This window comes from Nipponia nippon, unplaced genomic scaffold (genome assembly GCF_047370975.1).
Source record: "Nipponia nippon isolate SJK-2023a ecotype South Korea unplaced genomic scaffold, ASM4737097v1 scaffold_27, whole genome shotgun sequence".
Classification (NCBI taxonomy): Eukaryota; Metazoa; Chordata; class Aves; order Pelecaniformes; family Threskiornithidae; genus Nipponia; species Nipponia nippon.
The window spans coordinates 879,249-903,934 of NW_028262344.1; the positions used below are offsets into that span (position 1 = coordinate 879,249).

General features: G+C 42.0%; 1 protein-coding gene across 1 annotated transcript in view; it reads left to right on the plus strand.

The window, feature by feature from the left end:
• The window catches only part of STC1 (stanniocalcin 1), a 94,886-nt gene that overhangs the window by 35,360 nt on the left and 34,840 nt on the right, over positions 1-24,686 (plus strand). The window contains exons 3-4 of the mRNA XM_087763220.1: positions 1,590-1,689; positions 23,386-23,545. The gene's annotated coding sequence lies outside the window, so the exon portion shown is untranslated. The remainder of the gene's footprint in view (positions 1-1,589; positions 1,690-23,385; positions 23,546-24,686) is intronic.

The following is a 24,686-nucleotide window of genomic DNA, read 5'->3' on the forward strand; positions in this document are numbered from 1 at the left end:
CAACCCATTTTAATCTCAAACTATGAAGGCCAGATGGGCCCCTGCATCGTGCTTCCAGGGAGCCTGGGTGTGCATCAGCTTATTTAAGGATTTCCAACAGGGGCACAAACTAACTCTGATCTCCAGCAGTATTTCCAGTGAGCAGGTTTAGAGCTGCACCTCACACAGTCTCCAGAAGTGTAGCGGGTTTTCAAGGATTAGCTTTTGCTCTGATGTGAGAGGGAGAAATATTGGGGTGTAGAAAGAAAGGGCTACCCTCAATAAATGACTTCTAACTGGTAGGTCAGTTTTCCCATTCCTTCATGATTTCAACACTTACTTTCTTCTCTGGGACAAAAAAGCAGCAGCTCATAAATTGATCATTTGAACGGAAAAAAAGGAAAAAACAGTGAGATTAAAAAATGTGGATCAGGGCACTTGAAACGCTATGTTTCAAGCATTTTCAAATGTCTTGCTTTGATTTAATAGTAAAAGTTTTACAAATTTGTTTTAGTGGAAATTAACATTTCTCAAGTTAATTACTCAACTTCTCAAAAAAAGGAAATTTATGTTCAGTTTGAAAAACTGAAAAGAGAAAATTCAAAAATTGTGTTTTTCAGACAAGGAAGTTAAATTAAGAAAATATTTGAAACCAGAGGAGAAACGTAATAAAAATGTTTTCCATTATGTTCCCATATGTGCTGAAAGCCAAATTTCCTAAGTTTTTAACCTGCAGGAGACATGGTAAATGCATGTTTTCCCAGCCAGACTGTTATGTGAATCTGTAATTTTTAAATGGAAATCTATTATAGCCTGAATTCTGAGAAAGGAAAGGATGCTGCCTAGCAAGCAGGACATTCTTGTTTCATTGGGGAGAAGAAAATAACTGAAAAACCTCCAACAAAAGACATTTGTTAAGGTTTTACACGTAATAGGAAACATTGCGTGTTTTCAAACAGGGTGCAGTTGTAGTGGCTTAATGACAAAGACCATTGAGTTTGTGAGGAGGCACGTGTAAGTGAGACATAGAGAGAAGATTTCTCCAAAATCTTAAGGAGATTGTGACCTGTAGATTCACCACCAAACTCCTTTTGTGAGGTGTGGTGCTCCCTCCATTTTTTCTAGTTAAATTGCATCTGAATAATTGGTTGGTCCTGCAAAGTTTCTTCCACTTGCAATGAAAAGCACTCACTGGGTGAGTCAGGGCTGGATCTGAGCCCCAGCTAACTGTAAAGTAAGCTGCCACGTGTGCTTATTGCTGCTCTCAAACACAGGGTACTCTTGTATTTTTACGTATGAAACAGAACCATGGCTCCCACCAATGGTCTGGACGCTGGTATCATAACCAGCGCTCTGTAGACCTGTTTAGACCTGTGTTGCATTTATTACAGCTCCTGTGTTTTTCTGTCAGTGGAAATGAAATTAGCTTTTCAACTCTTCAGCTTTTAACGGTAGCGCCAACACTTGTCTTCTGTCAGGGAAATACCCTACTGTTTCCATTCAACAGTATTGTTTGCAAATAAAGACAGTCTTTGTCTTGGTTTGCATTATGGATTTAAACAACTTCACCAGACTAACTGGGAACTGTTTCTCATTTTCATTTCTGCCAGAAATCACAACCATCTATCAACGTTCAGGCCGAAGGAGGTTAGAGGGATCCCGCATCGTGAACTAAAACACCAGGGCAACATACATCATGCAGTCTGAAAGGTAATGTTAAGACATAGCTTGAGCAGCTATCAACAAATGGCTTTTACAACGTACAAGTTTCATCAGTTCTACGAAATATGGGGGTTTGATGCTTCTATCGCTCCTACTAAACTAGATGACAGCAGGCTAAGTGCTGTAAAACTGCAGTGCTCTGGTTACTCCTTCTACCTCTTTTACAACTTTCTTGTCACCACCCAGGGAAAGAAACACCTAAATTTAACTTGGCACCCCCCAAAATAATTTCCAAGCCTGAAAAAGGGAACTGAAATAACTACCATCACAAGAACTTTTTCAGGAAAAGAAACGCTTTAGCCTTCTTCCCAAAGATTTCCAAATGATATCCAACTGATGTCTTGCTGGGAACAGACAGCTACATTTTAACAGCTTCATTGGTTATTTCTTTTCTGCCTTTGTGTTCTTAATGATAAAGGATAAATAGGTAGATCTGAGGCCTGGGTGAGCAAATTCTCGTGGAACTTCTCCAATTCAGAGGGATGAGTTAATTTTCTTTTTCTTTCCAATGGTACTTCATGCATCATATGACAAGACACATCTGTTCAGTGACTAATATAAAGGGAATATCCCATGCGTGTAAGCAGCACAAGCCTGCCTCACACTCAACCTTTCTGAATTTTTTTCAAGGGCTGGTTATGCAATAAATAAATGGGGACAAATTCATCCCAGGGAAGAACTTTTAGTCAGCTTTGAAAGCAGCAATTTGGCTTGGAAAAATATCCAACATCAAAATAATAACGAGCGCATATTAGTGCTGACAGTCCTGGAGACAAGAATTCTCCGTGCATCCAGAGCCAACTTCTCAAGTCCTCTCTCCTTCATATCTTAGCTCTTACATATGGAAAACCCTGAGTAGAGGGCGTGGAGGAAGAGAGTGGGACGGGTTTGTAAGACTAAATGCCTCGAGATTTGGCTTTCAGTGAGCAGGCATGTCAAGCCTGGAAAACCAGCAGCGAGGACGTTGATGGCATCCTTTGCTGTTTGCTCCAGTGCTGAGCCCAGGGGATCCCATGGGGAAAGAGAAGGGTAGCGAAGAGGGGCCACTGATGTCTTCACACTGGCTAAGGTGCCAATAAAACACCAGAAATTTGCCTTTTGCAGTCCATACGCTGGTTCTGTAGGACCTCCCTGTAGGCCACTGAGCAGCCAGCTGAAGTGAATGGCATTTGGTCTGTGCCATCTGGAGTTGTCAGTTTAATGATGTAGGACTCAGGGAACAGTTCAATAAATAAATCTAGCCAGTAGCCCTAGCAGTCCTTGGAGCTTTGCAATACTTTGAAACAGTTGTGCAATAAAGAGGAAAATAAGAACGTATTGAAAAGGAGTATTTCATCAACTAGAGGCTGGGAAATAAATCAGAGAAAACCATGTACTGAAAGTAATGTATCTGCTAGATTTGGCCCCACTTTGGGATTTGTTTTCCTTTTTTTTCTATTCACAAATTGTTCATCTGCAAATTGCGGTCCGCAGCTTCAAATGGTGTATAGCTTCATCATGCCATTAAAGTTTATGAACCAATGTCACCAGTGGAGCTCTGTTACTTCTACTAGCTGAAATGTTGGCCTTAGTATGTTTTTATGACCTTTTTCATTATTCTTGATTGTTTGATGATGACAATATATTCCTTCCTTTATGTAAGTGACCCACTCCGTCTTTTGTTCTCCTTTTGACAAATTAAAATTCAGAAGAAGTAATCGCTGGCATAGCAGATCTCTTGGGATAAGGGAGGGGAGTACTCCAGGGAGAGAGAACAGTTATAGAATCATAGAATTGTTTAGGTTGGAAAAGACCTTTAAGATCATCGAGCCTGACCGTTAACCTAACACTGCCAAGTCCACCGCTAAACCATGTCCCTAAGCACCATGAACAGGCTTAGCTCATAGCTGGATAATCTGCACATGAATCACCATCCATTGCATGAGGAATTGGATCTATGGAGTCTGTCTCCACCATCTCATCCTCTGTAACACTGGTGGCACAGGCATTCTGGGAGCTCAGTGAGCACTAGGGCGGTATTCCTGGTGGTAATGGCAAAAGCAGAAGACAGTTGTTTGGTCCTAGGAGAGTTTTAGAGCTGTAGAAGTTCTTTCTTCTTCCAAAAGTGAGACAAAAAGTCGAGCACTGAATAATTTGCTCATTACTTTGTTCAAGTCATTTTGGAAGGTCTGTATCTTCTCTTTCTATAGGTGAGTTTTAATGTTCTAATCTGGGGGTTGTGTTAACACCCAGCCCACCCCACCCAATGGAGCTCTTGCATACGATGCCATTTAAATGCACTTTGTTGTAAATAATAGCCTGCTTTTCTGGACTTGTTTAGAAAGAGGATATTGTCCCTAGCTGACCGGTTCCCATTAAGACTTTTGATTTTTAACGAAGTATTTCTAACAGTCTGCAACCGGCTTTAATGATTATCAGCCACAAGCTGTAGATTAAGCAACTATGCCATTCCTGCGTTAGCATTTGACTGAAGCTATAGCTCAGTTTTTACTGATCAGCACTATGGATTTATCCTGCTTAGAAGCTCCTTTGAAGCACGCAGGCAGTCTTTACCGCGTCAGTGGAAAGATGAGGGTAATATTGTGAATGGCAAGGTTCCAGTTCTTCATAACTGAAGCTGTGGGATGATTGCCTTTTGTTTAAATGTCAGAGGATCATAGATGTCACAGATGAGAAATGGCCTTTTAAATCATCAAATCTGCATCACAGCATGGAAGTCGTAGAAAACTGAGGCAAGAGTAACATTGTCTGAGTGTCAGTGTTATCCCGTTGGAGTTACTGTGAATTAGCAGTTCTGACTGGCATCCCAGCCGAACCCAACTGATGGAGGGGCACGTGGCATGAAGTATTCGCTGAAGAATTTTACTTCACAACACATATGGCCATATTTTATATTTCACGGTTAAAGTAATATGAACTATGTTAGGAATTAACATGAAGAAACTTTGGAGGCCAAGCTAATCACAATTCTTTAAAGTATAGGCAATGAACCATAACCTGGATATAAAATATTTCCTAATAGCTATCATAATACAACCAGCTGTACTCTGATTCACTTGCACTGGTTAGCTCTTGCACTGAAAATAGCTTTAAGATTGATGCTCATGCTACTGCTCATGAAGGAAAGGGCTGCTTCTGGTACAAAGCAGCAGAGCTCTGCTGGCAGCAACATCCACTTCTACCCGCTGAGAATCCAGCCAGTATTTCGTTAATACTAATACTGTTATGTAACCCGGAATAACTGTTACCCCTCTTTCCTTAATTTTGCTAATTACAAACCAAGAATACATCTATATCCTTATCTTCCTGGGTGTTGCTCAAGCACAGAGTGGTCGCAGAGTTTACTACCTAGATTGTGAGGCTCAATTTGCTTCAAGCAAATTAAGACCTAAAGCAGCACTGTCAGGTTGCAAAGTTCTCCTGTCCTTGTTTCAGAGATGGTAAAAAGGAAGCACTGGAGAGTTTAGTTGACTCAGTTTGTGAATTCTCTGGCAGAGCAGGAAAGAAAAATTATTCTTCCTGACACCTTAGTTTACCCACCAGATTAGTCTGTCTCTCTTTTGCTCCACACTTATTGTGTTCTTCTTCTTTTTTCCCTTTTTTTTTTTTTTTTTTCCATGGGTTAAATCTATTTGATTTTTTTTTTTTTTTTCATTTTGTGTTTTTTAAAAATGTGCTTTGGCAGGAGTTGTGATTTTTTGGTTAGTAATCCACTTATTTTGTGGTTTAGAAAATATCTCAAATAACAACTTGGACACATTGTTGACTGTCATTGTTGGCCACTCATGTGGCATGAGGAACGTGCAAGAAAACACGTCCTTTCATGTTTAACCCCCCCATCCCAAACAAATGATCCGCTTCCTACCATGTGCATACCTTTAGGGCTGGAGGGGGGCTGCAAATTTCATATAAAAAGACTCGCAGGTATGTAACCTTGAGAGACAGATATAACCACAAACATATGCATATCGTTATGTCTTTGTCTCTCTATTTCTGTATTTCTGTACATGTAGGTGTATATCTCTGTCTTCACAGTCAAACATAAAAATACACTTTTTTTTAACCGGAGGTGTATTTGTCCATGTAAATATATTTGCCTGTTGTCTGCATTTTCATATACTGTAGCTGCCACATAGCTCAAATATTGGTTAGATAAAAGCTCATTTTTTCTTTCTTTTCTTTTCTGTAAACTAATGAACTGATGGGAGCATTTTTTTCATAATCCGTAGATTAAGTCAATAAGCCTTTTCTCAAGGATGAGGAGAAGAAGCTGAACAAATAGCAGCTGTCTTTCAGTAAAATGCATATGATGGCTGTAGGATGTTTGAGGATGTCAAATTTCATTGGAAATAACAAGTTTATTTGCATACGTTTGTTCGTGCTTGTGGTTACCAGAATAAAATCTGCGCTGAAGATGAAGGCTAAGCCCTTAAAGAGCAGATATACCATATATTTGGAGTAAGCTTGTTGTATATATTTACGGTACATTCTATAGGTCCCAGTCAAGATCTTGGCTCCCTTGTCTTAGGCACTGCATAAACAATTTGCGAGAGCCTGACTCTTCTCCAAGGAGCCTAAATAGGCCAGGGAAGCAGTTTGACAGAGCAAGAATTATTAGTTCCTTTCCACAAATGGAAAAACAGGCAGAGGATGCGGAAGTGGCTTGCCGAAATTGCGTAGAGCTAAGGTGACAACCCAGATCCCCCAAGTCTCAACCCAATGCTTTAAAACAGAAGATCAGAGGAAATGGGTGCGTATACCTCTATAAAGTAGAAGTTTGGAGTCTCAAATGGGTTTTCGGTCAACTCAGGTTATGGGCTTGGAGAGCAACAAAATTTGAGTGGGGACAGAAAGCGAGGGATGCCGAAGTAGTCAGGTTTTATCAGCCTGTTGGAAAAAGGACAACCAAATATTATTAATGGCAGCATCGTTGTTGAATGTTGCCTGACTAAAGACCGCAGGACTCTAACCACACTTTCGAACCACTGTCTGCATAGGCTGTTGCAAACTGTTCCATGGAAGGCATGCTGCCACCCGGCATTCGACCTGCTTCGCTTCCTCACTCCGTACTGACCATCAAAGCTGTCATTCATGTTAACATGTAACAGGGGAACCTCAGGCTTGAATATGCGTTACGAAACCCTTGGAGTCGAACCAGCCTGGACAACCAACCTTCTGTTTAGCTGCTTCAATGTACATTTTTATTAGGGAACCAGTACGGACTTCCTACAAAGTGATTCATAGGTCATCTTCCCTAAGCTGCGGTGATTACCGCAATGGTTTTTTGTTTTTTAACCATGTTCACTTACAGACTGTCATTCGAAGACTAACAAATCTGGCTCCAGTCACCAGACTCTGTGGTATACATTAGACGACTGGAAAGTCTAAATTGTTCAACCACTGTCTTGTTTAGAGGCTGTTTTGAATGATGCTTTTCCATTATTACAGGCTTTACTAATTATTCGGTTTTATTGCAGTGATGCTACAAGGCCCAGTACTACAGCGGGACAGCACCAGGCAAACACACAGTAAAATGTCTGTGCCTGAATCCTGACTAAATCCTGCAATACACAATTAATTAACTCTCACAAATAAACAGAGGGCTGGAATGCTGATAGGACATTTTAGGTTGGGTTGGACCTCAATGTGGGTCGTCTTGCAGATCCTCAGCAGAGGTGGCAAACTCCCCTTTAGCAGAGTACAACTCAAGATTCAGAAAAAAAACTTTCATATGGCCTTGAAGAAAATCCTCACACTAGGTGAAGTTGGCTGAATTTGGTTCTTTCGAGTCTTCTCCATGTGGAAACTGGTTTTAATACCACCTTCTTGTAGATACAGTAAGCTTTCGGACACATTCAGGCTGTGTTCACTTGTTAAATATTGGAAGTTCTGAGTATTAGTCCTTCTACTGATGGTTATTACCTTCAAAAAGATAATGAAAGGGCGTTAAGCAATGTTTTTGCTTGACAGCACTCTTGTTCCCTCCGATGGAAAGCTGGTCAGAAGGCCAGAAAAGCGACAGGGAAGTAAGAAGTGTCTGTGACATAAAACTTCCTGTGATTCCCGGAAATTAATAGCTCACTGATGCAGCTCACAGTAGTACTTATGCCAGCAAGTTGAAATAAAATACTGAAAGTGTCAGAAAGATATTTGTCAAATACTCTACAAACGTAAAATAAAAAACCATAAAAAAGAAAAAAGCCCCAAGGGCAATATTTGGAAAGATAACCAGGATCCCAACTCCTTGTGGGTGTTATGTACCTAACTGATTTAAATCTTCTCCTATGTCCAGTATTCCACCAACCATACCTCAGAAGAGTCCTTTAATAATGTTGCTCAAATTCCATGTTGATAACTAAACGTAGGCTCTGAAGTGGACTGCCTGTATTAGGGACACAGTTACATTATGCTTCTCTGGCTGAGTGCAGTTTCTTAATCACTGGCCTAAGAAATCTCTTAGTAATTTCTCTCCTTATGCTTTTGATGAATCTCATCGGGCATCTTCAAATATGTTGTACTGAATTCAGCACTGAGAGAGTCTGAGGTGTAGCACAGCATCTGCAGGGACAAACCGGGTGAAGTCAAGTTAGCTATTGCGCTGCAGAAAGGCATTTCAGGTTTCGTACAGGAGTTCAAACAAATATTGCAGTTGACGTAATTTATTGTGGAGGGATGTTGGGGAACAGAGGGGAGAAGTAACTGGAAGTGACTAAAGAGCCAGAGCTAGAACTTCTGACATGGAGCTGAACGACCACACCACCATAATATCCTTTTTTTCCATGTAAATAACATCTCATGATGAAGACAGTGGAATTTTACAGTGGTTCGTAAGCAAACTATATTTTCAGGTTCAGTAACACTGCAGATCAGTAGTTGCTGTTTTCAGTTCCCAGGTTAATTTTACGGAATATTTTGCATTGTGCCAGACTCTAATTAATTCCAAATGATTTCTGCTTTCCCTTATTTTTTTCCCCTTTTGCATGTTACTGTCTTACAAAGGAACTAAACTCTCAATTTTCTCTAAGACCGGTAATTATATGCATAAGTGATGAGAAATCTCAAGCATTTTTCCGCAAACCCATTACAGACATTTAGGATAAGGATAATACACTTCACTTCCTTAAAAATACGTTAAAAACTCATTTAAACCAAAGAGAAATTTCAAGGTACAGTTTGAGAGGACACAAACCCCTTGGTTTTTGCACAATATTTTCAGACCGATTTCTAATATATCTCAAGGAATCGTGACATTTTTTCAAAGCAAACTGTTTCTGGTACATCAGCTTGTTGAACTAAATATTAGTCGACTTGCAGACTGCCTTGCATGAAGCACTTTGTAATTTTAGGGTATGCTCTTTGCATTTGCTTTTTGTGAGAATGCTTGGGATAAAAATCAAGCTGATAGAGACAGTTGAGTTGTCGACAACTTTAGCTAGCCCTTAGCAGCGTACACTTAACCTGATGTAGACAGTGCCAAAAGATACCCAAAAACCTCTGAGGATATGAACCTGTTCCCTTTTGCACCGGACAGGTGGAACTAAAGTGGAGATGAACTCCTGTAGATAGAAAGATTTGCACCGACATCTCTGCGGGTCTGCTGAGAATAGCCAAAATGACTACAGATGCTTTCTTCAACTCGGTGCTGCTGATGGGTCTTTCCCCACTGTTGAGGACTGAAGAATGTGTACGACTTCCCCTTGTTGCGACTTGGCCCATGCCAGAAAAATTGTCTTCCATCTCTCCACTTCATCACAGCATTAATCAACCAGCGCATTGTTCAGATCTCCCTCTTCACTGCCGCTTCAGTCTTGCAGCTTGTTTTAATCACATGTTAACATGCTCAGATTTATTAAGCTCCCGAATCACAAGGTCCCTAAGCAGAGGGCTGCAGAAGTTGCTGGGGCATTTCTCAGTGGCAAAACATTCGCCCTGCCCTTGTGTCAGGAGGGTCAGCAAATGTTCTAGCTCGGTCCTCTTGTCCCATAGCGGCGGCTATCAGAGTCAAGTGTTTGGGTGTATCTGCAGGAGGAGCCAAGGGCCCTGCCAGGCTGGGAGAAAGTCATGGACCATAGGGGTGGTTCATATTCTGAATTTCTGGGATCACAGACCTACAAAGAAGGGGGTCAAGGACTTTTGCTAGAGGTGGTGCAGCGAGGTTTCTCTGCTGCCTGTGTTCTTCTGTCTGTTTGCGTTCCCGTCTTTATCACGCCAGTGATTTCCTTTGCTCGCCTCATTTGTAATAATGATAACATTGTAAAAGCTTGCCCTTTCAAAGAGCAGGAGCCCTTTGAGTCATAGACCTGCTCTGCTGAATCAGAGCCCTTTTCTTCCTTGCCAGTGCTGTCTTCTTCCCATCCTGCCTCCCTGTTCAAGAGCCCTGCCAGGTCCCGAATGACAGCGTGAAGCCTTTCTTTAAAACAAGAGTTTAAAGGGACAAAAAAAAAAAAAAAAAGAAAAATTCGGAAAGCGAAGGCTAGCAAAGCAAAGCATTGCTGCCTTCTTGTGTGCATCCTCCCCCTTCCCCCTGGGAGCAAGGAGTGGAGTAACCAAAGTAAATGGATGAGGCTTTAATTCGAACAAGTTGCTGGCATGGCTCTGGGCCAGCGTCCCCCCCTGCGCCGGCTCCCAGGCCCCCAGGAAAGAGCAAGGCGGGGGTGGGGGCTGAGTCAACAGCTCAGATGCACTTTCTCAGCAGTCAGCTGGGAAGTCCTTTCGGGTTAGTCTATTTGAGTGGGATTTCTGTCTCTTCTTATTGATCTGTTTTAGATACCAGGCACCAGTGTTTTCGTATCCAGTCATGAAACAGGAGGCAGAGGGGTAAAAGGGCGGGGGTGAAGGAGAGTGCAGATGCTGAAAGAGGCAGGGTCTGCAGCATGGAGCAAATGCGCAACAAGTCTGAGAAGAGGAGAGTGAAAACCTGGAGAGGGTAGAAAATAGTGGGGGAGGTGGAGAGAGATCAAAGAAGAATACAGTAACGGGAGAGCCAAAAAAGGAGGAGGAAAGAGGAGAAGAGAGAGACCGCAAGGTACGGGGGCAGGTCTAAATGGCACAGGGCTGCAGTGCTTGGTTTATCGGACATGCCAACAAATAGCCGTGGCTGGCAGTTGGGTGACCAACTAGCTGTGTGCACGGAGAAAGCAGCAGGCTTTTATGCAGAGACTGATTAAGACGGGGAGGAAAAAGAATAAGGGGATGATGCAGCAAGGGACCAGGAGGGTGACGCAGTGGTGGCAACAGAAAACAAAGCATGGGTGTATACAGGCGGAGGGATGGGCAGTGGACACAACCGTCAGGCCCAGAGTTGTTGTAAACATCCTGCCTAGAAAGAATCTTGCTTTTTCAGATATTTCGGTCTGAAACTGTTCCAACTAACATCTCTCCAAATAACAAATACTGTAATGGATGTTTACCCTTACTTCCCCCCATGCACACACACATTGTCAATCATTATGTTGGCTAAACATTTTTATGACTACTCCCCCTTCCCTAAAGTCGTGTTTATTATTACAACTAAACAGGGAATTTTCTAATAGCCTTTTTATACATCCTTTTAAGCATCTTCTCTAATAATGCAAAGAAAATTCTCATAAAGTCCCCCTTAGCAAGAGAGGGGCAAGATTGCTTGGGCAGATTAGCCAGGCACATTTTCACTGCTTGTATATGTTTTACAGAATATGGTCACTAATAGCTAATGCGGGACTAGAAAGCCATAAGCAGGATTTTCACGAGATATCGAGCTGCTAAGCTTGGCGACTATCAACTTTATGTGCTTACTTATGTATTTGGACTGAGATAGCACCCTATTTTTTATTTTCTTAGAACTTCTAGACAATGAAAAGTGTTTGCTTTTAAATCCGTGGGTAAGAGGTATGAACATAGAATCATAGAATCATAGAATTGTCAAGGTTGGAAAAGACCCTTAAGATCATCGAGTCCAACCGTTAACCTATCACTGCCAAGTCCATCTATACCATGTCCTCGAGCACCACACCTATCCGTTCTTTAAATACCTCCAGGGATGGAGATTCAACCACTTCCCTGGGCAGTCTGTTCCAATGCTTGACCACCCTTTCAGTGAAGAAGTTTTTCCCAATATCCAACCTAAACCTCCCCTGGCGCAGCTTGAGGCCGTTTCCTCTCGTCCTATCACTCGTTACTAGGGAGAAGAGACCGACCCCCACCTGGCTACAGCCTCCTTTCAGGGAGTTGTAGAGAGCAATAAGGTCTCCCCTCAGCCTCCTCTTCTCCAGGCTAAACAACCCCAGCTCCCTCAGCCACTCCTCATAAGACTTGTTCTGTAGAACATCTAGGGATTTAGAGCACGACCACATAGTCCTCTTTCGTATCATGCTGAGCAGTAACTCACAGAAGCTTTACCAGTGACTTATCTCCAAAAGAACCTGCTTCTCCATTGCTTCACACTGTACAGAGTCATTAATACTTGCGAAAACTGCTCTCTCATAAGAGTAGAAATTGCCCACGCTTAGTGCTCCCAGCCTGACGGCGTGTTTCCTGCCAGAGGTTAACGACACGGCACTAACCTACCTGCTCAAAAACAGCACTTACCCTGTAAAGGAGAAGAAATCAGAATTCATCATCATGGGCAGCTTTGCTCCACAGTGAGAACTAAAGGTTCAATTAAGTTTGTGGTCATAGAGATGCCATCAGTCTCTAATTGCATCCTGCTTTGACGCTAAATGGGTTTTGTTTTCCAGTTCTGGGAGCTGTGCATTCAAATCTCTTAGATTAGGCATGTTGGTTGGTTGTGTATCCTTTGAATGTTTGTATAGAAAGCTGCCTTTTGATGAAAAAATAATAATAATAATGATAATACCTGGACCTTAGATACCGCTTCCTACAAATACTTTTCAAAGTGTTTGATATTGCATTTAAACAAATCGCTGCTAGAGACCGTTGCTCTTCAGGGCCACGGTGCGCAAAGTGAGAAGGGGCAGGCTTATGCTGCAGCAAGTGACTCAGGTTAAATACTAGGAAAAACATCCTAGCAATAAAGAAACAAAGTTTTCGAAAGAGCTTAAACTTCACATAAGTTTACAAAGAATTTATTACTTTTCAAGAGCAATTTCCAGCCCAAGCAGTCCTTATGAACAGGCCTGACAAAAACTGCTTTTGGAAACGACATGGACAAACCGTCTTGGAAGAGGGTACTGGATGTTGACCTGGAGTTCCCTTCTGACTCTGCTTCTATGAATATCCCCACTTTATACATGGGAAACGAAGACAGAGAGCAGTGAAAGGCCATATCCAACGTCATGAAGCAAAAGTGCAAGTAGAAATTAGGTCTCTTCTCTGTGGGGGCAAGCAAAAAAGAGGGAAAACAACAACAAAAAAAGAAAAGTAAATAAGGGATTCATTACAGGCTTTTCCTGCCTCTCTGTTCCAGGCTTTCCTGCATTTCTTCAGACATATTTGAAAGGAGTCTTTACCTGCAGTTCAAGAGTAGACCAACTTATCCAGACCAACTTATCTTCTACCCTAGCCCCTCAAAATCTCCTTCTATGGATTGGAATACCCATGTATAGCCAGAGGAATGCTTGTTTCTGGGCCATTTCACCTGTATTTGCTTGATGGATAGTGTGAAGCATTTGTGCAGTACCAGGTCACACCAGCTTTAGGCCATTTGTACTGTGATAGCAGAAAGGAGCTGCCTAAGCATAAGAAATGATTTGGCCCATGCCATTTTTCCCAAGCCAATAAAATCTATTTGATTCTTTATTAATTTTTTGGTCACTCTCAAAAAATAATTGAACATGCGAAACCTATACACTGAGCAGTTAAGAATTAGAAGGGAATATTGGTCCTTGCGGTATTAGTGGTTACCACTCATTTGAAAATAATTGCAGCCCAAGATAAAAACCGATTGCAATAGCAAATTCTGTTCAAGAATGCTGTTCTCATTTTGAGGTTACAGTCACTGTCCTCCTGCAGTTTTAGCATCATTTGGTATTCAAGAACTTGAAATTAAGACAAATGCTGCTGGTTTTGAACTGGGTTTCAGCCATTAATCACCAGGGATGCTGGTGAAATTCTCAGCTCAGATAAGTTAGAGATTGTCTCTCCATTACCTTCCTTATGTATCCAAGCCTGGTGTTAGTGTGTAGCTTATCAGAATTTATTGAGATAACAACTAAAACCTCCTTCCCACCGAATCAAAAATTCTGTTGAATTTGGAAGGAAAAGCAAGAGGATATTGGATATAATTAGCCCGTGGATGAAATTCCTACTGAGATAAGCCTGAATGAAACCCCAGATCTGTGTACCCCTAGTTGTAGAGAGGAAAATGAAAAGAGAGGCACAGCCTGGTCTCCTAACCTGGATCTGGTTTCAAATCAAGCTGTACCCCACCCATGTAATGTGCTAAACCAGAGAGGTCTAGGCTTTGGGACTGGTAGAAAATTCTTTTGAAACTTTCTTCTCTCATTTTCTTGTATAAACTTGAGTTTTCAAACTAAATTGAAAACATTCACGGAAAGCATGTTTGCCTCAATTTTTTCATATTTTCACCAGAAAACAGCAAATCCAGTTTTATCTGCAAACAAATAGCGTCAACTTTTTGTCAAAAAATAATAATCACAAACTGGAAAATAATCAGTTTTTGATGCAAAGTCATAATTTTCCATGGGAAAACCTCCAAATTCCATTTCAGGGCATGTCAGCATTCTAGATGAATAAAACAGATACAGGCAAGCTTTAAACTAGCTCGCTCTGGTACCAGTAAGAGTCTAGTACTGGCAGTATGAACGCAACATAGACTACTCTACCCACTTCTCCAACAGAAATCAGCTACATGCACAAGGTCCTATTAATACCATGTTGGACAATGGCTCTGAGCCATCTTTTCCTTTGCGTCTGGCCAATATCTTCAGAAAAACATCAATAAACTCAGTAATAAAATTAGTTAACCATGTCCCAGTCTGTTTTCAGTACCAGATGTTATACGGAGTTGGAGGGGGAACACTGCCAGTGAAGAAAACTTATGGTTTTCACCCTGTTGGGGAGCTTCATTCTGCACCTGATCTCTTCTCTGCAGCTTCTTCAGTGCAGAGAATCTGCAGAAGAAATGAATCACCGGTTTTGCTTGCTTTGTAACAAGGAGTGGCCAGTGTCCCTGTTTTGGGGAATCTGAACCTGCTGATTTGCAGACCATCAGGCGGGAAGTGTGTGAGGAAAGCTGAGAAGGGGGCCCAGACCTCTGCTACCTCCCATCGCTTAACAACGAAGTGATATTTTCTCTGCGCAGGAAATTGGATCCCAGTCTTTAGAAGCAAGACAGTCTAGAGAGCAATTGCCTCTCTCCTGGCCAGACATATGCCAGTAAGTGTTGGCATTAGGCACAAAGAGAAAAGGACAAGAGATTTTCCTATTGACCTTTGCAAGCTTTAAAAAGGCTCCCATTGGTAATGCTAAAGGCAACATACATTATTGTTCAAAAGAGAAGTCCCTCTAGCAAGTTCCTGATGGATAATAGTGGTGTTTACTTAAGGAAACCGGGTAATCACAAAGGTTATTTTTTATTGGGTGCCATCCTTTTTAGCATCCTCGTACACAGCCGACGTCAATGTGTGTCATTAACAATGACTTGTAAAAGGATACAGCAGTTGCTAAGGAAACCTCTGTTGCACAGGAGCTAAACAAATAACAGCAAATTAAGCAGGGAGCAGAGGCCACGAAGGGCCTGATTCTGCAAATCTTTACCCACGCAGGCAGTCTTAGGCTGCAAAACTGCTCTCTGGACTTTGCTAGGAGATGCTCAACCCCTCGCCTGAGAAGAAGTTTGTAAACGCAGGTTGCTTGTCAGAGACTCCTCAAACTTTTATGCATTCACTACAGCAGATCAAAGGCAGCCTACAGCAGAAATAGCACATAGCTATTTCTGGCCTCTGAATATAATTAATTGTCATTTGAAAGCATCCGTGTAATCTTTGTTGTGATATTAATTTCCCTGAGAGATGCTAACAGGAAACATCAATGTACATGGCCTTCAATCCTCCCTTAATCTTCAGGAAGTGTATAGCAGATTAGACACCTTTCTGCATTAATGAGATGTGTCCTTAGGACATACCCAGGTATCCCTGTGTGTTTCAAAGAGTCTGAGAGATTTTCAGGGAAGGTCGTTCTTGGTGATAGTGGTTTCTGCTTTGACTTCTGGGCTGGATGGGTAAGTCAATAGGACCCGTATTTCCAAAGAATGACACCCCAGCTTTACAAGAGTTCTGCAGAGATGCTTTGAAATCCTTTTGCCTGTGAAAGAGAAACGAGAATATTAGTTCAGCAGAGACTTTCCTCCATGCAAAATCCTGTTTTTTCAGGGGACAGGTAGTTTTCACTTCACGGTGACTAGACAAGATCAACCACGAAGAGTCGATCCTACAGAAAGACATGACACACAGCCTGTACGCAGCCATATAACGGCTCCTGGTGGAGAAGGCTCTGCAGTGCCTCCAGGTCATTTATCACACACCACAAAACGGCTCCAACAGCCCTGCAAAAAATGCAGGGTTTGTAACAAAAAGCAGAAAATGATAACTTGAATGTTATGGAAATGAGTAGATCAGATAGGACGGTGTAGCTCTGCAATGGCAGATATGTTTTACCTGCATCCAGTTATATATAACAGGGTCTTTTGACTGCTGGAATTTAACACCGAAAGAGGCATTTCAATACAAAAACCCACAAAGTTTCTGACAGCGAGGAACAGCCTCACTCCACTCAAGGGAGTTAAAGTGGTTTATTGAAGTTGTGATTTTAAACTAGTTTAGTTAAAGGGTTGCAAATTGCTGAGTAAACATTGATTCTTCAACTTCAATCAAATTTGTTTCAGTTCAGTTCAAGCCAGGAAGGAGAATATTTAGGCTATGCTGGGATAAGCCACTGCAACCAAAATAATAGTGACCACTGTAAACTTGTATCAGTTTAAGTTAACCTATGTGAAAGTCTGCGAGTAGACAGTAAGATCCTTAAACTAAAGGACTCTCTCTTATGCACATTTCCACTGAAGCCAGGACAATGGGATCAGGATTACAGGGTGTTACCATGATACAAATGAGACACAGGATTAAGAAAAGCAAGTGTTACCATAGAAACAGCTGATAAATGGGCACATGCAAAAAATTTGCGCTTAATTTGCTTGTTTAAATGGGAGGGGAACTATTTTGATCCTGCTTAATTGCAGCTGATCCTATTTAATTGCATTTTCTTCTACCAAGTCCAATACATTGTCACAGAGCAGCAGGATAGAACTCCAGTGATCTATAATCTTAGGTCCTGTCACCGGGAAACTGAGGCAAGGATAGATGACTGTGCTGGCTCCCACCAGCTTATTGACTTATCCTTGCCTCAATTTCACCCATCCAGAAGAGGGACCGTATAGCAGGCAAATGAAAATTTAAAAAAATGCCTGAGGGAAAAATCGTTTGCTCACCTGCTTTGCTTGAGTGGGAATAAGATTGGGTCCTATGGTTGCAAAGAAGGGGGGTCATCTTTTCCTATTTGTCCTTTGTAAGGTGCTAATGCTGATTTTAAGGTCGCAGGAAAAAGAGCTCCGCGTTTAGCAAAGCGGAAAAACAGCAGCTAAGTGTGGAGAATCGGAAACCTGATTTGAATAAGAGTAACCAGATTGTAGGAACTTTAAATAGAATGGCAACTAATGCAATTAAAATGAAAAGGTTCAAAGCACATTAAAGGGCATTAATATGCAATAAGGAAATTCTTAACTTGCTATATCTCCAAATACACAGTCCTGAAGGTGAAAGGAGCAGTGCCCATAAAAGCCATTCTTTTGGGGAGGGCGTTGGGTTCAGTGCATGAGAAAGGTTCAGTCGCAAAAGCCTTCCATGGAAAGTTTGGTTATTGCAGGACACTTGGCATGACAGAGGCTCGATAGCAAGCACTTAGGCACGCTCAAGACATGGAGCAGATTCACGTATGAGCTAAACAAACCTTCATCCTACAGTGTGATGCACATGGGCAAAGTCCTTCAGTCTCTCAAGGTCTGCCAAGGCAGATAAATGTATAAATAGAACAGAGAAAGGGCCACACTGGTTCAGTAGCCCAATTGCTCTCCTGAGCTCTCTCCTGTAATGGCTGGTACCAGCTGCTTTGAAAGAAAGTGTGTTCTGCAGTGAGCAGCTCTGAAATAACCTACCTTCAGGGAATTTCCTTCCCAGACTCCCTTGTTAGATGTTAGCTTAAGTCCTTATAACAGATTATGGCCCTAAATATAGCTTCATTTCAGCAGCAGATTGTTTTATTTTAGCAGTAGAAATGGAGATGACTTTTTTTTGGACTGTGGAACGGCATTAATAGCATCACTATTCTAACATTTTTCAAAGCTTTAAAAAGCTAAATGAAAAATTCCCATTACATATTATCCTTTCTACATTGAAAGGATTAAAACCAGCTAGTCAACACAAGCCCTGTACGTCCTAAATAACTCCTTTTCTTGTAGCTTTAAACGATTCATTTAAGCTCCCTGCATAAATATATATTTCAACTAATGGATCTGGAATTTTGCCATGGATACCACTCCAAGCAGGATTACACCTCTGGGCATCAAAGTAGCTGGGCAAATATAAACTTTGTGATTTAAACTCCACAAAGATAGCAACAAATGCTTAGAAGAGGAACAGAAAACAGGAGCCGGTAGATGGCAAATTCTCCTTGTTGGGACAGAAATATTTCTGATTGGAGGTGGCATAGTCACCTCCGGATGGGGAGGCACAGACCACAAGCACTCACTCATACCTACACACAGGCTCCGAATATTCCCACAGGAACTATTCCCAAGCATATGGTTAGCAGATTAGGTTTTAGTGTGTCCCGTGTACAGTAACTGCCATATGCCAGATCCCCCAAATTAAAGACTTACATTTCTCCTGCGTGGTGACAATGCAACTTCTTCTCCTGCAGGAATCCTCATGTCCCTCCTCAGACTGTGGTCCAAGGAAGGCTGTTAGACAGTTTTTCGGACCTTGCATTCGTCAAGAGCTGTTGGGATATACTGTTTTCCCAGTGTTGGTGTTTTAACTCAGAACTACGGTGTGCTGTCTGTTTTAACTATAGGGACATAGTTCTCCTTCTCAAATTTTAAAGGAGTGCAGCTAACAGTATACCTCTTAAATATTTGGTTTCTATGATCTGCTTTTTTGCCTTTTGAAAGGAAACCTTAAAAAACCCCAAACGCTCAGTTTCCAGTCTCAGTGGAAGTTGTTTCCTACTAAGATAAATAGATGTGAGAATAGAAAACATATACCCATTCTAGTTACATCCTAGGTATTTATGTTGTTGCAGCATAAAAAACCTCCAGTTTTAATCCCACATAATGGAAGATGATCCTCCTAGGGATAATACTTAGGCGGGAACCATAAGAGTCCATCCACAGCTTCTTAAAAATAATAGGCCCATGGCTGAGTTCACTGCTCTGGGATTTGCAAGTGTCTTTACAGTCTCTATTGAACAACAGTTTTCTCCAGAAAGGACAGCATTTCCCAAACTAGAAAATATTTTCTTGCTACAGCAGGGAAATTTCTCCCTCCTCTTTCCCTTGGTGTTGATTCCTTTACTGGGGCTCTTGCCAAATCTGAATGGGACGGGAAAGACAGAGGCTGTCCTTGGTGAGCAGGGGCCCAGACACTGGCTGTCACGAGTAGGAAAAATGAGGGATGTGTCTCAGCTTTAATTAATAACAACAAATCAGCAACGATGGGTGAGATCTTTGGATGGTGTACGTCCACGGAGCTAAGTCAGCCAGTGGACCCCAAGGCATGACACCACATACGCTGCTATTTTTATTGTATCTGCCTCTGGCCCTCTGCATAGTTTTGATCAGTAAAACTGATTTTCTACTTCTCTCAACTTGCCTGCTAAATCACACAGGTTTCTCCTATTTTATTATGTAACTTCATTGTCTTGAAGCAAGAGATGAATCCCAATGATATTTGTTCTCCTCCCAGCTGTTATTTGCTATTCTATTAAGGAAAGCCAAAACCCAAACACAACCCAGATGTTAATGTGAATTCTAGAGACTCTGGTAGGATTCAGTATTATAGTTTTTAGCTGAGAAACCAGAATATTCTGAATCCGGTGATGGAAATGTAACTGAAACCATTTCCAAAGGGAGGCACAATAATGCTAAAAGAGTGGATAACTAGGAAGTTTTTATAATTGCATCAATTACAGATATGACCACAGTCCATTTTGCATTTGAAAGGAAGTGAAATAGATGCTCTGTGTTCAAATATCATCACATACTGGCGTTATTACTTGATATGAAAGAAATCTTTGGCCCTGAAGGCTTTACAAAAGTCTCTTCTGGATTTCTCGGGGCGTGAAATGAAGTTCCTGCTGATTCTAAGGGTATCTTTCATAGCTCAACATGTAAGGGTATAACATTGGCTGGTCTGCAAATGAAGATGACACCCGACTTCTCAGTGTCATATAAAGGAATGACCTTCTGCATTTCACAGAAACTACTGAGATTTCAAAGGGAATGTATTTGCTTCTAATTAGAAGCCCAGACCAGAAGTAGGAAACTTATGCAACAAAGTAATTAAACCAAATTCCTCTCAGTCCCTGTGAGCCTTATGTCCCATCAGGCAGGATCTTCCATTTTAACGAGCCGTGTTTGTCAGCCAGGGTCTCGTGGTGGGTAACGCCATGAGAGTCAACGGGTCTGTGTTCGTTCACGCCAGCTGAGAACGTGTCTGGGTGACACCAGAGGGTGAAATACTCACGCTGGAACAGAAAGCAAGGCACAGAATACCAGTGGCGTAGAAAAAAATGGAATATTAAGTCTTAATTGTAACATGTAAATTATATGTCATTAAGCTTATGAGGTCTCTGTATTGAATCCTCAGTGGGACTGGAATACTTGCACAAACTCAGGGTACTGCTCATCAGGTGGAAAATAGGTTCATCAGGCTCGGGTTTTTTTAAGTGTGATACAATTGTGCCTTGAATTAGCCCACTCCCTTCCAATGACCTTTCTTGCAGCATATTTTGGATATTAAGAAGAGCTGGATCTGGGGCAGAGTAGTTCATCCCTCAAGCCAGGAAGCTGAGATGCAGCCAACTCAGAGGAACTTTTTTTGTTGGGTTGTTATTTTTTTTTTTTTTTGGACTGTGTGTGTTGCCAAAAGATTAGAAATGACAATCATCAACAAGAACGAGAGCCAGGGTAGGACAGGGCTGCCTGCAATAACAGAGGGAGCCCCTCTGACAGTGCTGGAAACGCTCCTTCAGGGTTCACGGAGGCCAAGGGGTTCTCAACCCTTTTCATAGGGTGGATGATGTTTTAATACTGAGATTCTCTGCTGAGAACATGATCCCACGGACCCCACCTCTCCTTTCACTGGAAAGAGAGAGAGCTTCAGCAGTTGCTTACGTGGGAAGTGACGGTAATGGGAGAGAATTTAATGTAGCTTTAGCTGCCTTTAAATGATTTAACAGCTGGATATAAGGAGATGTGACTGCCACTAAAGTTGTTCCATTGGTTTTAGGAGCTGGACTGGCTTCCAAGCAATTGAGCCAATTTAAGAGGTTATACATGGTGTCTGTGGGAACCCCAGATATGATCACCAATTTGGGACAGTTCTCTTCTTAAGGCCCTTTTGAGAAAGGGAGGTACAGCCAGCCCCACCATGCGCCCAGGGAAGTGAGGGGGTGATTTCAAGATGCCTTCGATGACGTTGACTTCGTCGTGTTCGCACTTTGCTTTCATTTGAACTGCTGGGGAGACACTCCAGCAGAAATACCGTTTTAAACTTTCTGTAGCACCACAGGCCACAGTGAAACAGGACGGTGGTCTAGGTAGCCTTTTGCTCTAACCATGGTCTTTTTTATATAAACTAGTAAATCCCAAATTGCATGAAACCCTCCTCGTTATTATGCATTTCAGGTAGGTAGAGCTTTCAACCAAAGGCCTGAGAAAAATGTGTGCTTGCCCAAAATAAATCTGCTGGGTGTTCCTTGGGGCAAGAAGTTTTGGAGGAACTAGTAATGAGTCAGGAGAAACATTTCTGGAACAAGTGTACCCAAAAGCACACTACAGAGGGAAAAAGCCATGAAACTGCAGTTTTCACAGAAATCTGACTTCTTCCTTCTGCAAAGTATCTTTGCATTGCTGGCATTTCTCTTTTATAAATTCCAGCTCTGTCCGTTCCTTCCGGTGTGGGTAATCACAGAGCTTTGTGTTATGCTTAAGAGTTCAGAAATCTTTGTCCTTGTCTAAACTTTGCACTACAGGCCTTGTTTATGAGCTGTCTGGAGAGGATCTGTGAATCAATGGAGCATTGTTCAATAAATAATAAAAGCCAGACACAACTAGGTTTCTTTTTATATGAGGCTTTTCCCATAGGAGATAGTATATAAAAATTTCTGATGTGTAAGAACATGGTTTCTTCCTCTATAGAATGACATTTAAACTCCTCAAATTAATTACCACTTTGACATACCGTCACTTGAAGTAATTTGTAACAGCACACGTGAAACTTAAAGTCACTTTGTAAGATGGGACCTTGTTGTGATTTAGATTCTTTTATGATCATGCTGGAGGAAGCTGTAATTAATTTCTGTCAGTGTGATATACAAGTGGCACTTCGCTTCACGTTTAATACAAAAGAATTAAACGGGCTTTTCTGGCCCACCTCACTTGTGTTGCAGAGTCAGGTTTGTCTTATGTCTTTCATCCTGCTCTCGGTTTATCATACGTATTGCAGTGCTAGAGCAAGACGGGATGTCCGTCTCATTTAAAATGCCTACACAGTGGTCAGGGTTAATGCAGCAGATGTTCAGATTTTATTCATGCTTGCGCAAGACCCAAAGTAGATAGTCCTGCTCCGTAATCACTCTGTTTTCTTCTGGTCAGTAACACTTGGTTTCATCATCACTGAAAACATAGTTGTTGAAACCAGAGATACATGGAAGGCATTTTATGATAAAGAGAATCAAGCCTCTAATCTTTCCGAAATCCTGTTACTAAGCAGTGCAAGTGGTGACAAACCCATTTGCTCTTCTTGTTCCACGCAATTCCTGATTTTTTAATAAAATATATCTCTTTTTGAATCAAAGTACAAAATTGCAGCCTGTGCTCTGGTATTATTGCTTTTTCTATGCTTCCCTGAGTCAGCCAGTAACCCCTGCACATATCCATCAGCCTCAACCTCTTCATTAGTTCATCTGTTTGAAAGATATAGTGATCAGGTATGGAAAAAAGCTTAAGATAACGTGGTAGCATCTCTTGGAATATGAGATAAGTGATATTAGTAACGAAATGTTCCATAAATCATCTTTATCTGCATGGCTGGATGGGACTTAAAAGAACCGGGTCAAAAAGACAAGTACATGTCTTCACCTTTGCATTAGTCAAAATGCCCAAGGCCAGACTGTAGCTTCGCCTGACACGGCTTTCATCATGTTGCCTTGCAGAGCTTGTCTTGTTAGAAATGCTCTTACAGTTCTACACTGTTACTACTCCTTGTTGCAAACAACGATATGTCATTGGACTCTTACTTTATCTGCCAAATCTCTCTGGTTATGTCTAAATTTTAGTGGCAATAGAAAGCTCAGGAGTGGGTTTCTGCACACCCAGTGACCCACATGCTCTCTGTCTTTACTGGCAGTTTGTCTTGCCATAACTCTGTCTCTGTGTGTCTTTTTTATGTTTAGGAGGAACTAAACTGAGAATATCTGCAGAAGGACACGATGTGACAACACTCACTGGAACTACTCATAACCACAAGTAGAATTTGGGGACCTGTGCAAAGGTGTTGCTGAGGCTTTTCCACTCAGGGATAGAAGCTGAGACACCCCAGAACCAGATCTGAAGGTGAGCGGCGGGTAAGCAATGAGGCTAGGGAGCAAGTTTGACCTCAAGCCTATCTTGGAGGCAATCTCAGGCAGCAAGGTGTTCATAGCCTTAGTCTGGGTCACGTGAGGATAGATATGGCTAAAGCCTGGCATGTCTGTAAATCCATGTGACAGATAAATCCCACCTGGAGCTTTGAGTTGTTATTTTCATTAAAACAACCTCTTCCAAGGATGTGCTGGATTCTTAAGGTTAAGGTGGGAAACAGATTAAAATAGCTGATTAAAAAACCACTGTGTCCTAACCCAAAGGCCAGTGAAATCCAGGGAACAATTCCTCTTCATTTCAGTGAGGTTTGGATCTGGCCATCAACTACCCTATGGCTGGGAGAGAAGTGGAGAGTAAACACAAACGAGAAGTGGGCAACCAAGTATGTAATTTCTGTTTGTGATTGACCAGTGAATGAGCCCTCTGTTTGTCCGGGGCGTTCAGGGGCCAGATCCACACACCCAGTCTTGTTTAGATCGCTCTCACAGGAAGGCAACTGCATATTTGTGGCAGGCTTTAGTTGGGAAAACTTCAGTCAAGCCTGTGAGTATCTGTTCTGCTCTACCACCATCACCACCAAAAACCATCTGGTATTTTAAGAAGCTTGCACTGCCAATTTCCATATCTCCAGAATAAAATTGCATCTATGGGGGGGAAGGAGGAAAAGGAGTCTTAAACCAAAGCATTCAGGAAACCACAAAAAGGAGGCTCTGTGGCTAACATCTATCTTCTCAACTCAAACTGGATACACTGGAGTAGAAAGTCTTGCTCTAAGTGCAGAAATTGGAAACAGCCCGTACTGACAGCTTCCCCACGAGGTCTGCCAGCGACAGAGAACAGCCCCTGTTTCCAGCACTGCACTAAGGAGGACAGGGCTGACCGGTGAGGTGCTGAGCGCTTTAACGCACGTGACCATCAGGATGAATCGAGGACGGGAAACAAGTTGCCAAATGGGGCTTCAAAGTCCTTTAAAGGAAAGCCAGGGCAGATTCTCATCCCACCTCTGGTCTAACGCAGGGCCGGCTGAAGTCAGTGGGCTTCAGTGGATGAGGCCTTGACCACAATGGGCTTTGAATTGCATTTCCAGAAGGATTTGCAGAAGTGTAGCTCCAAC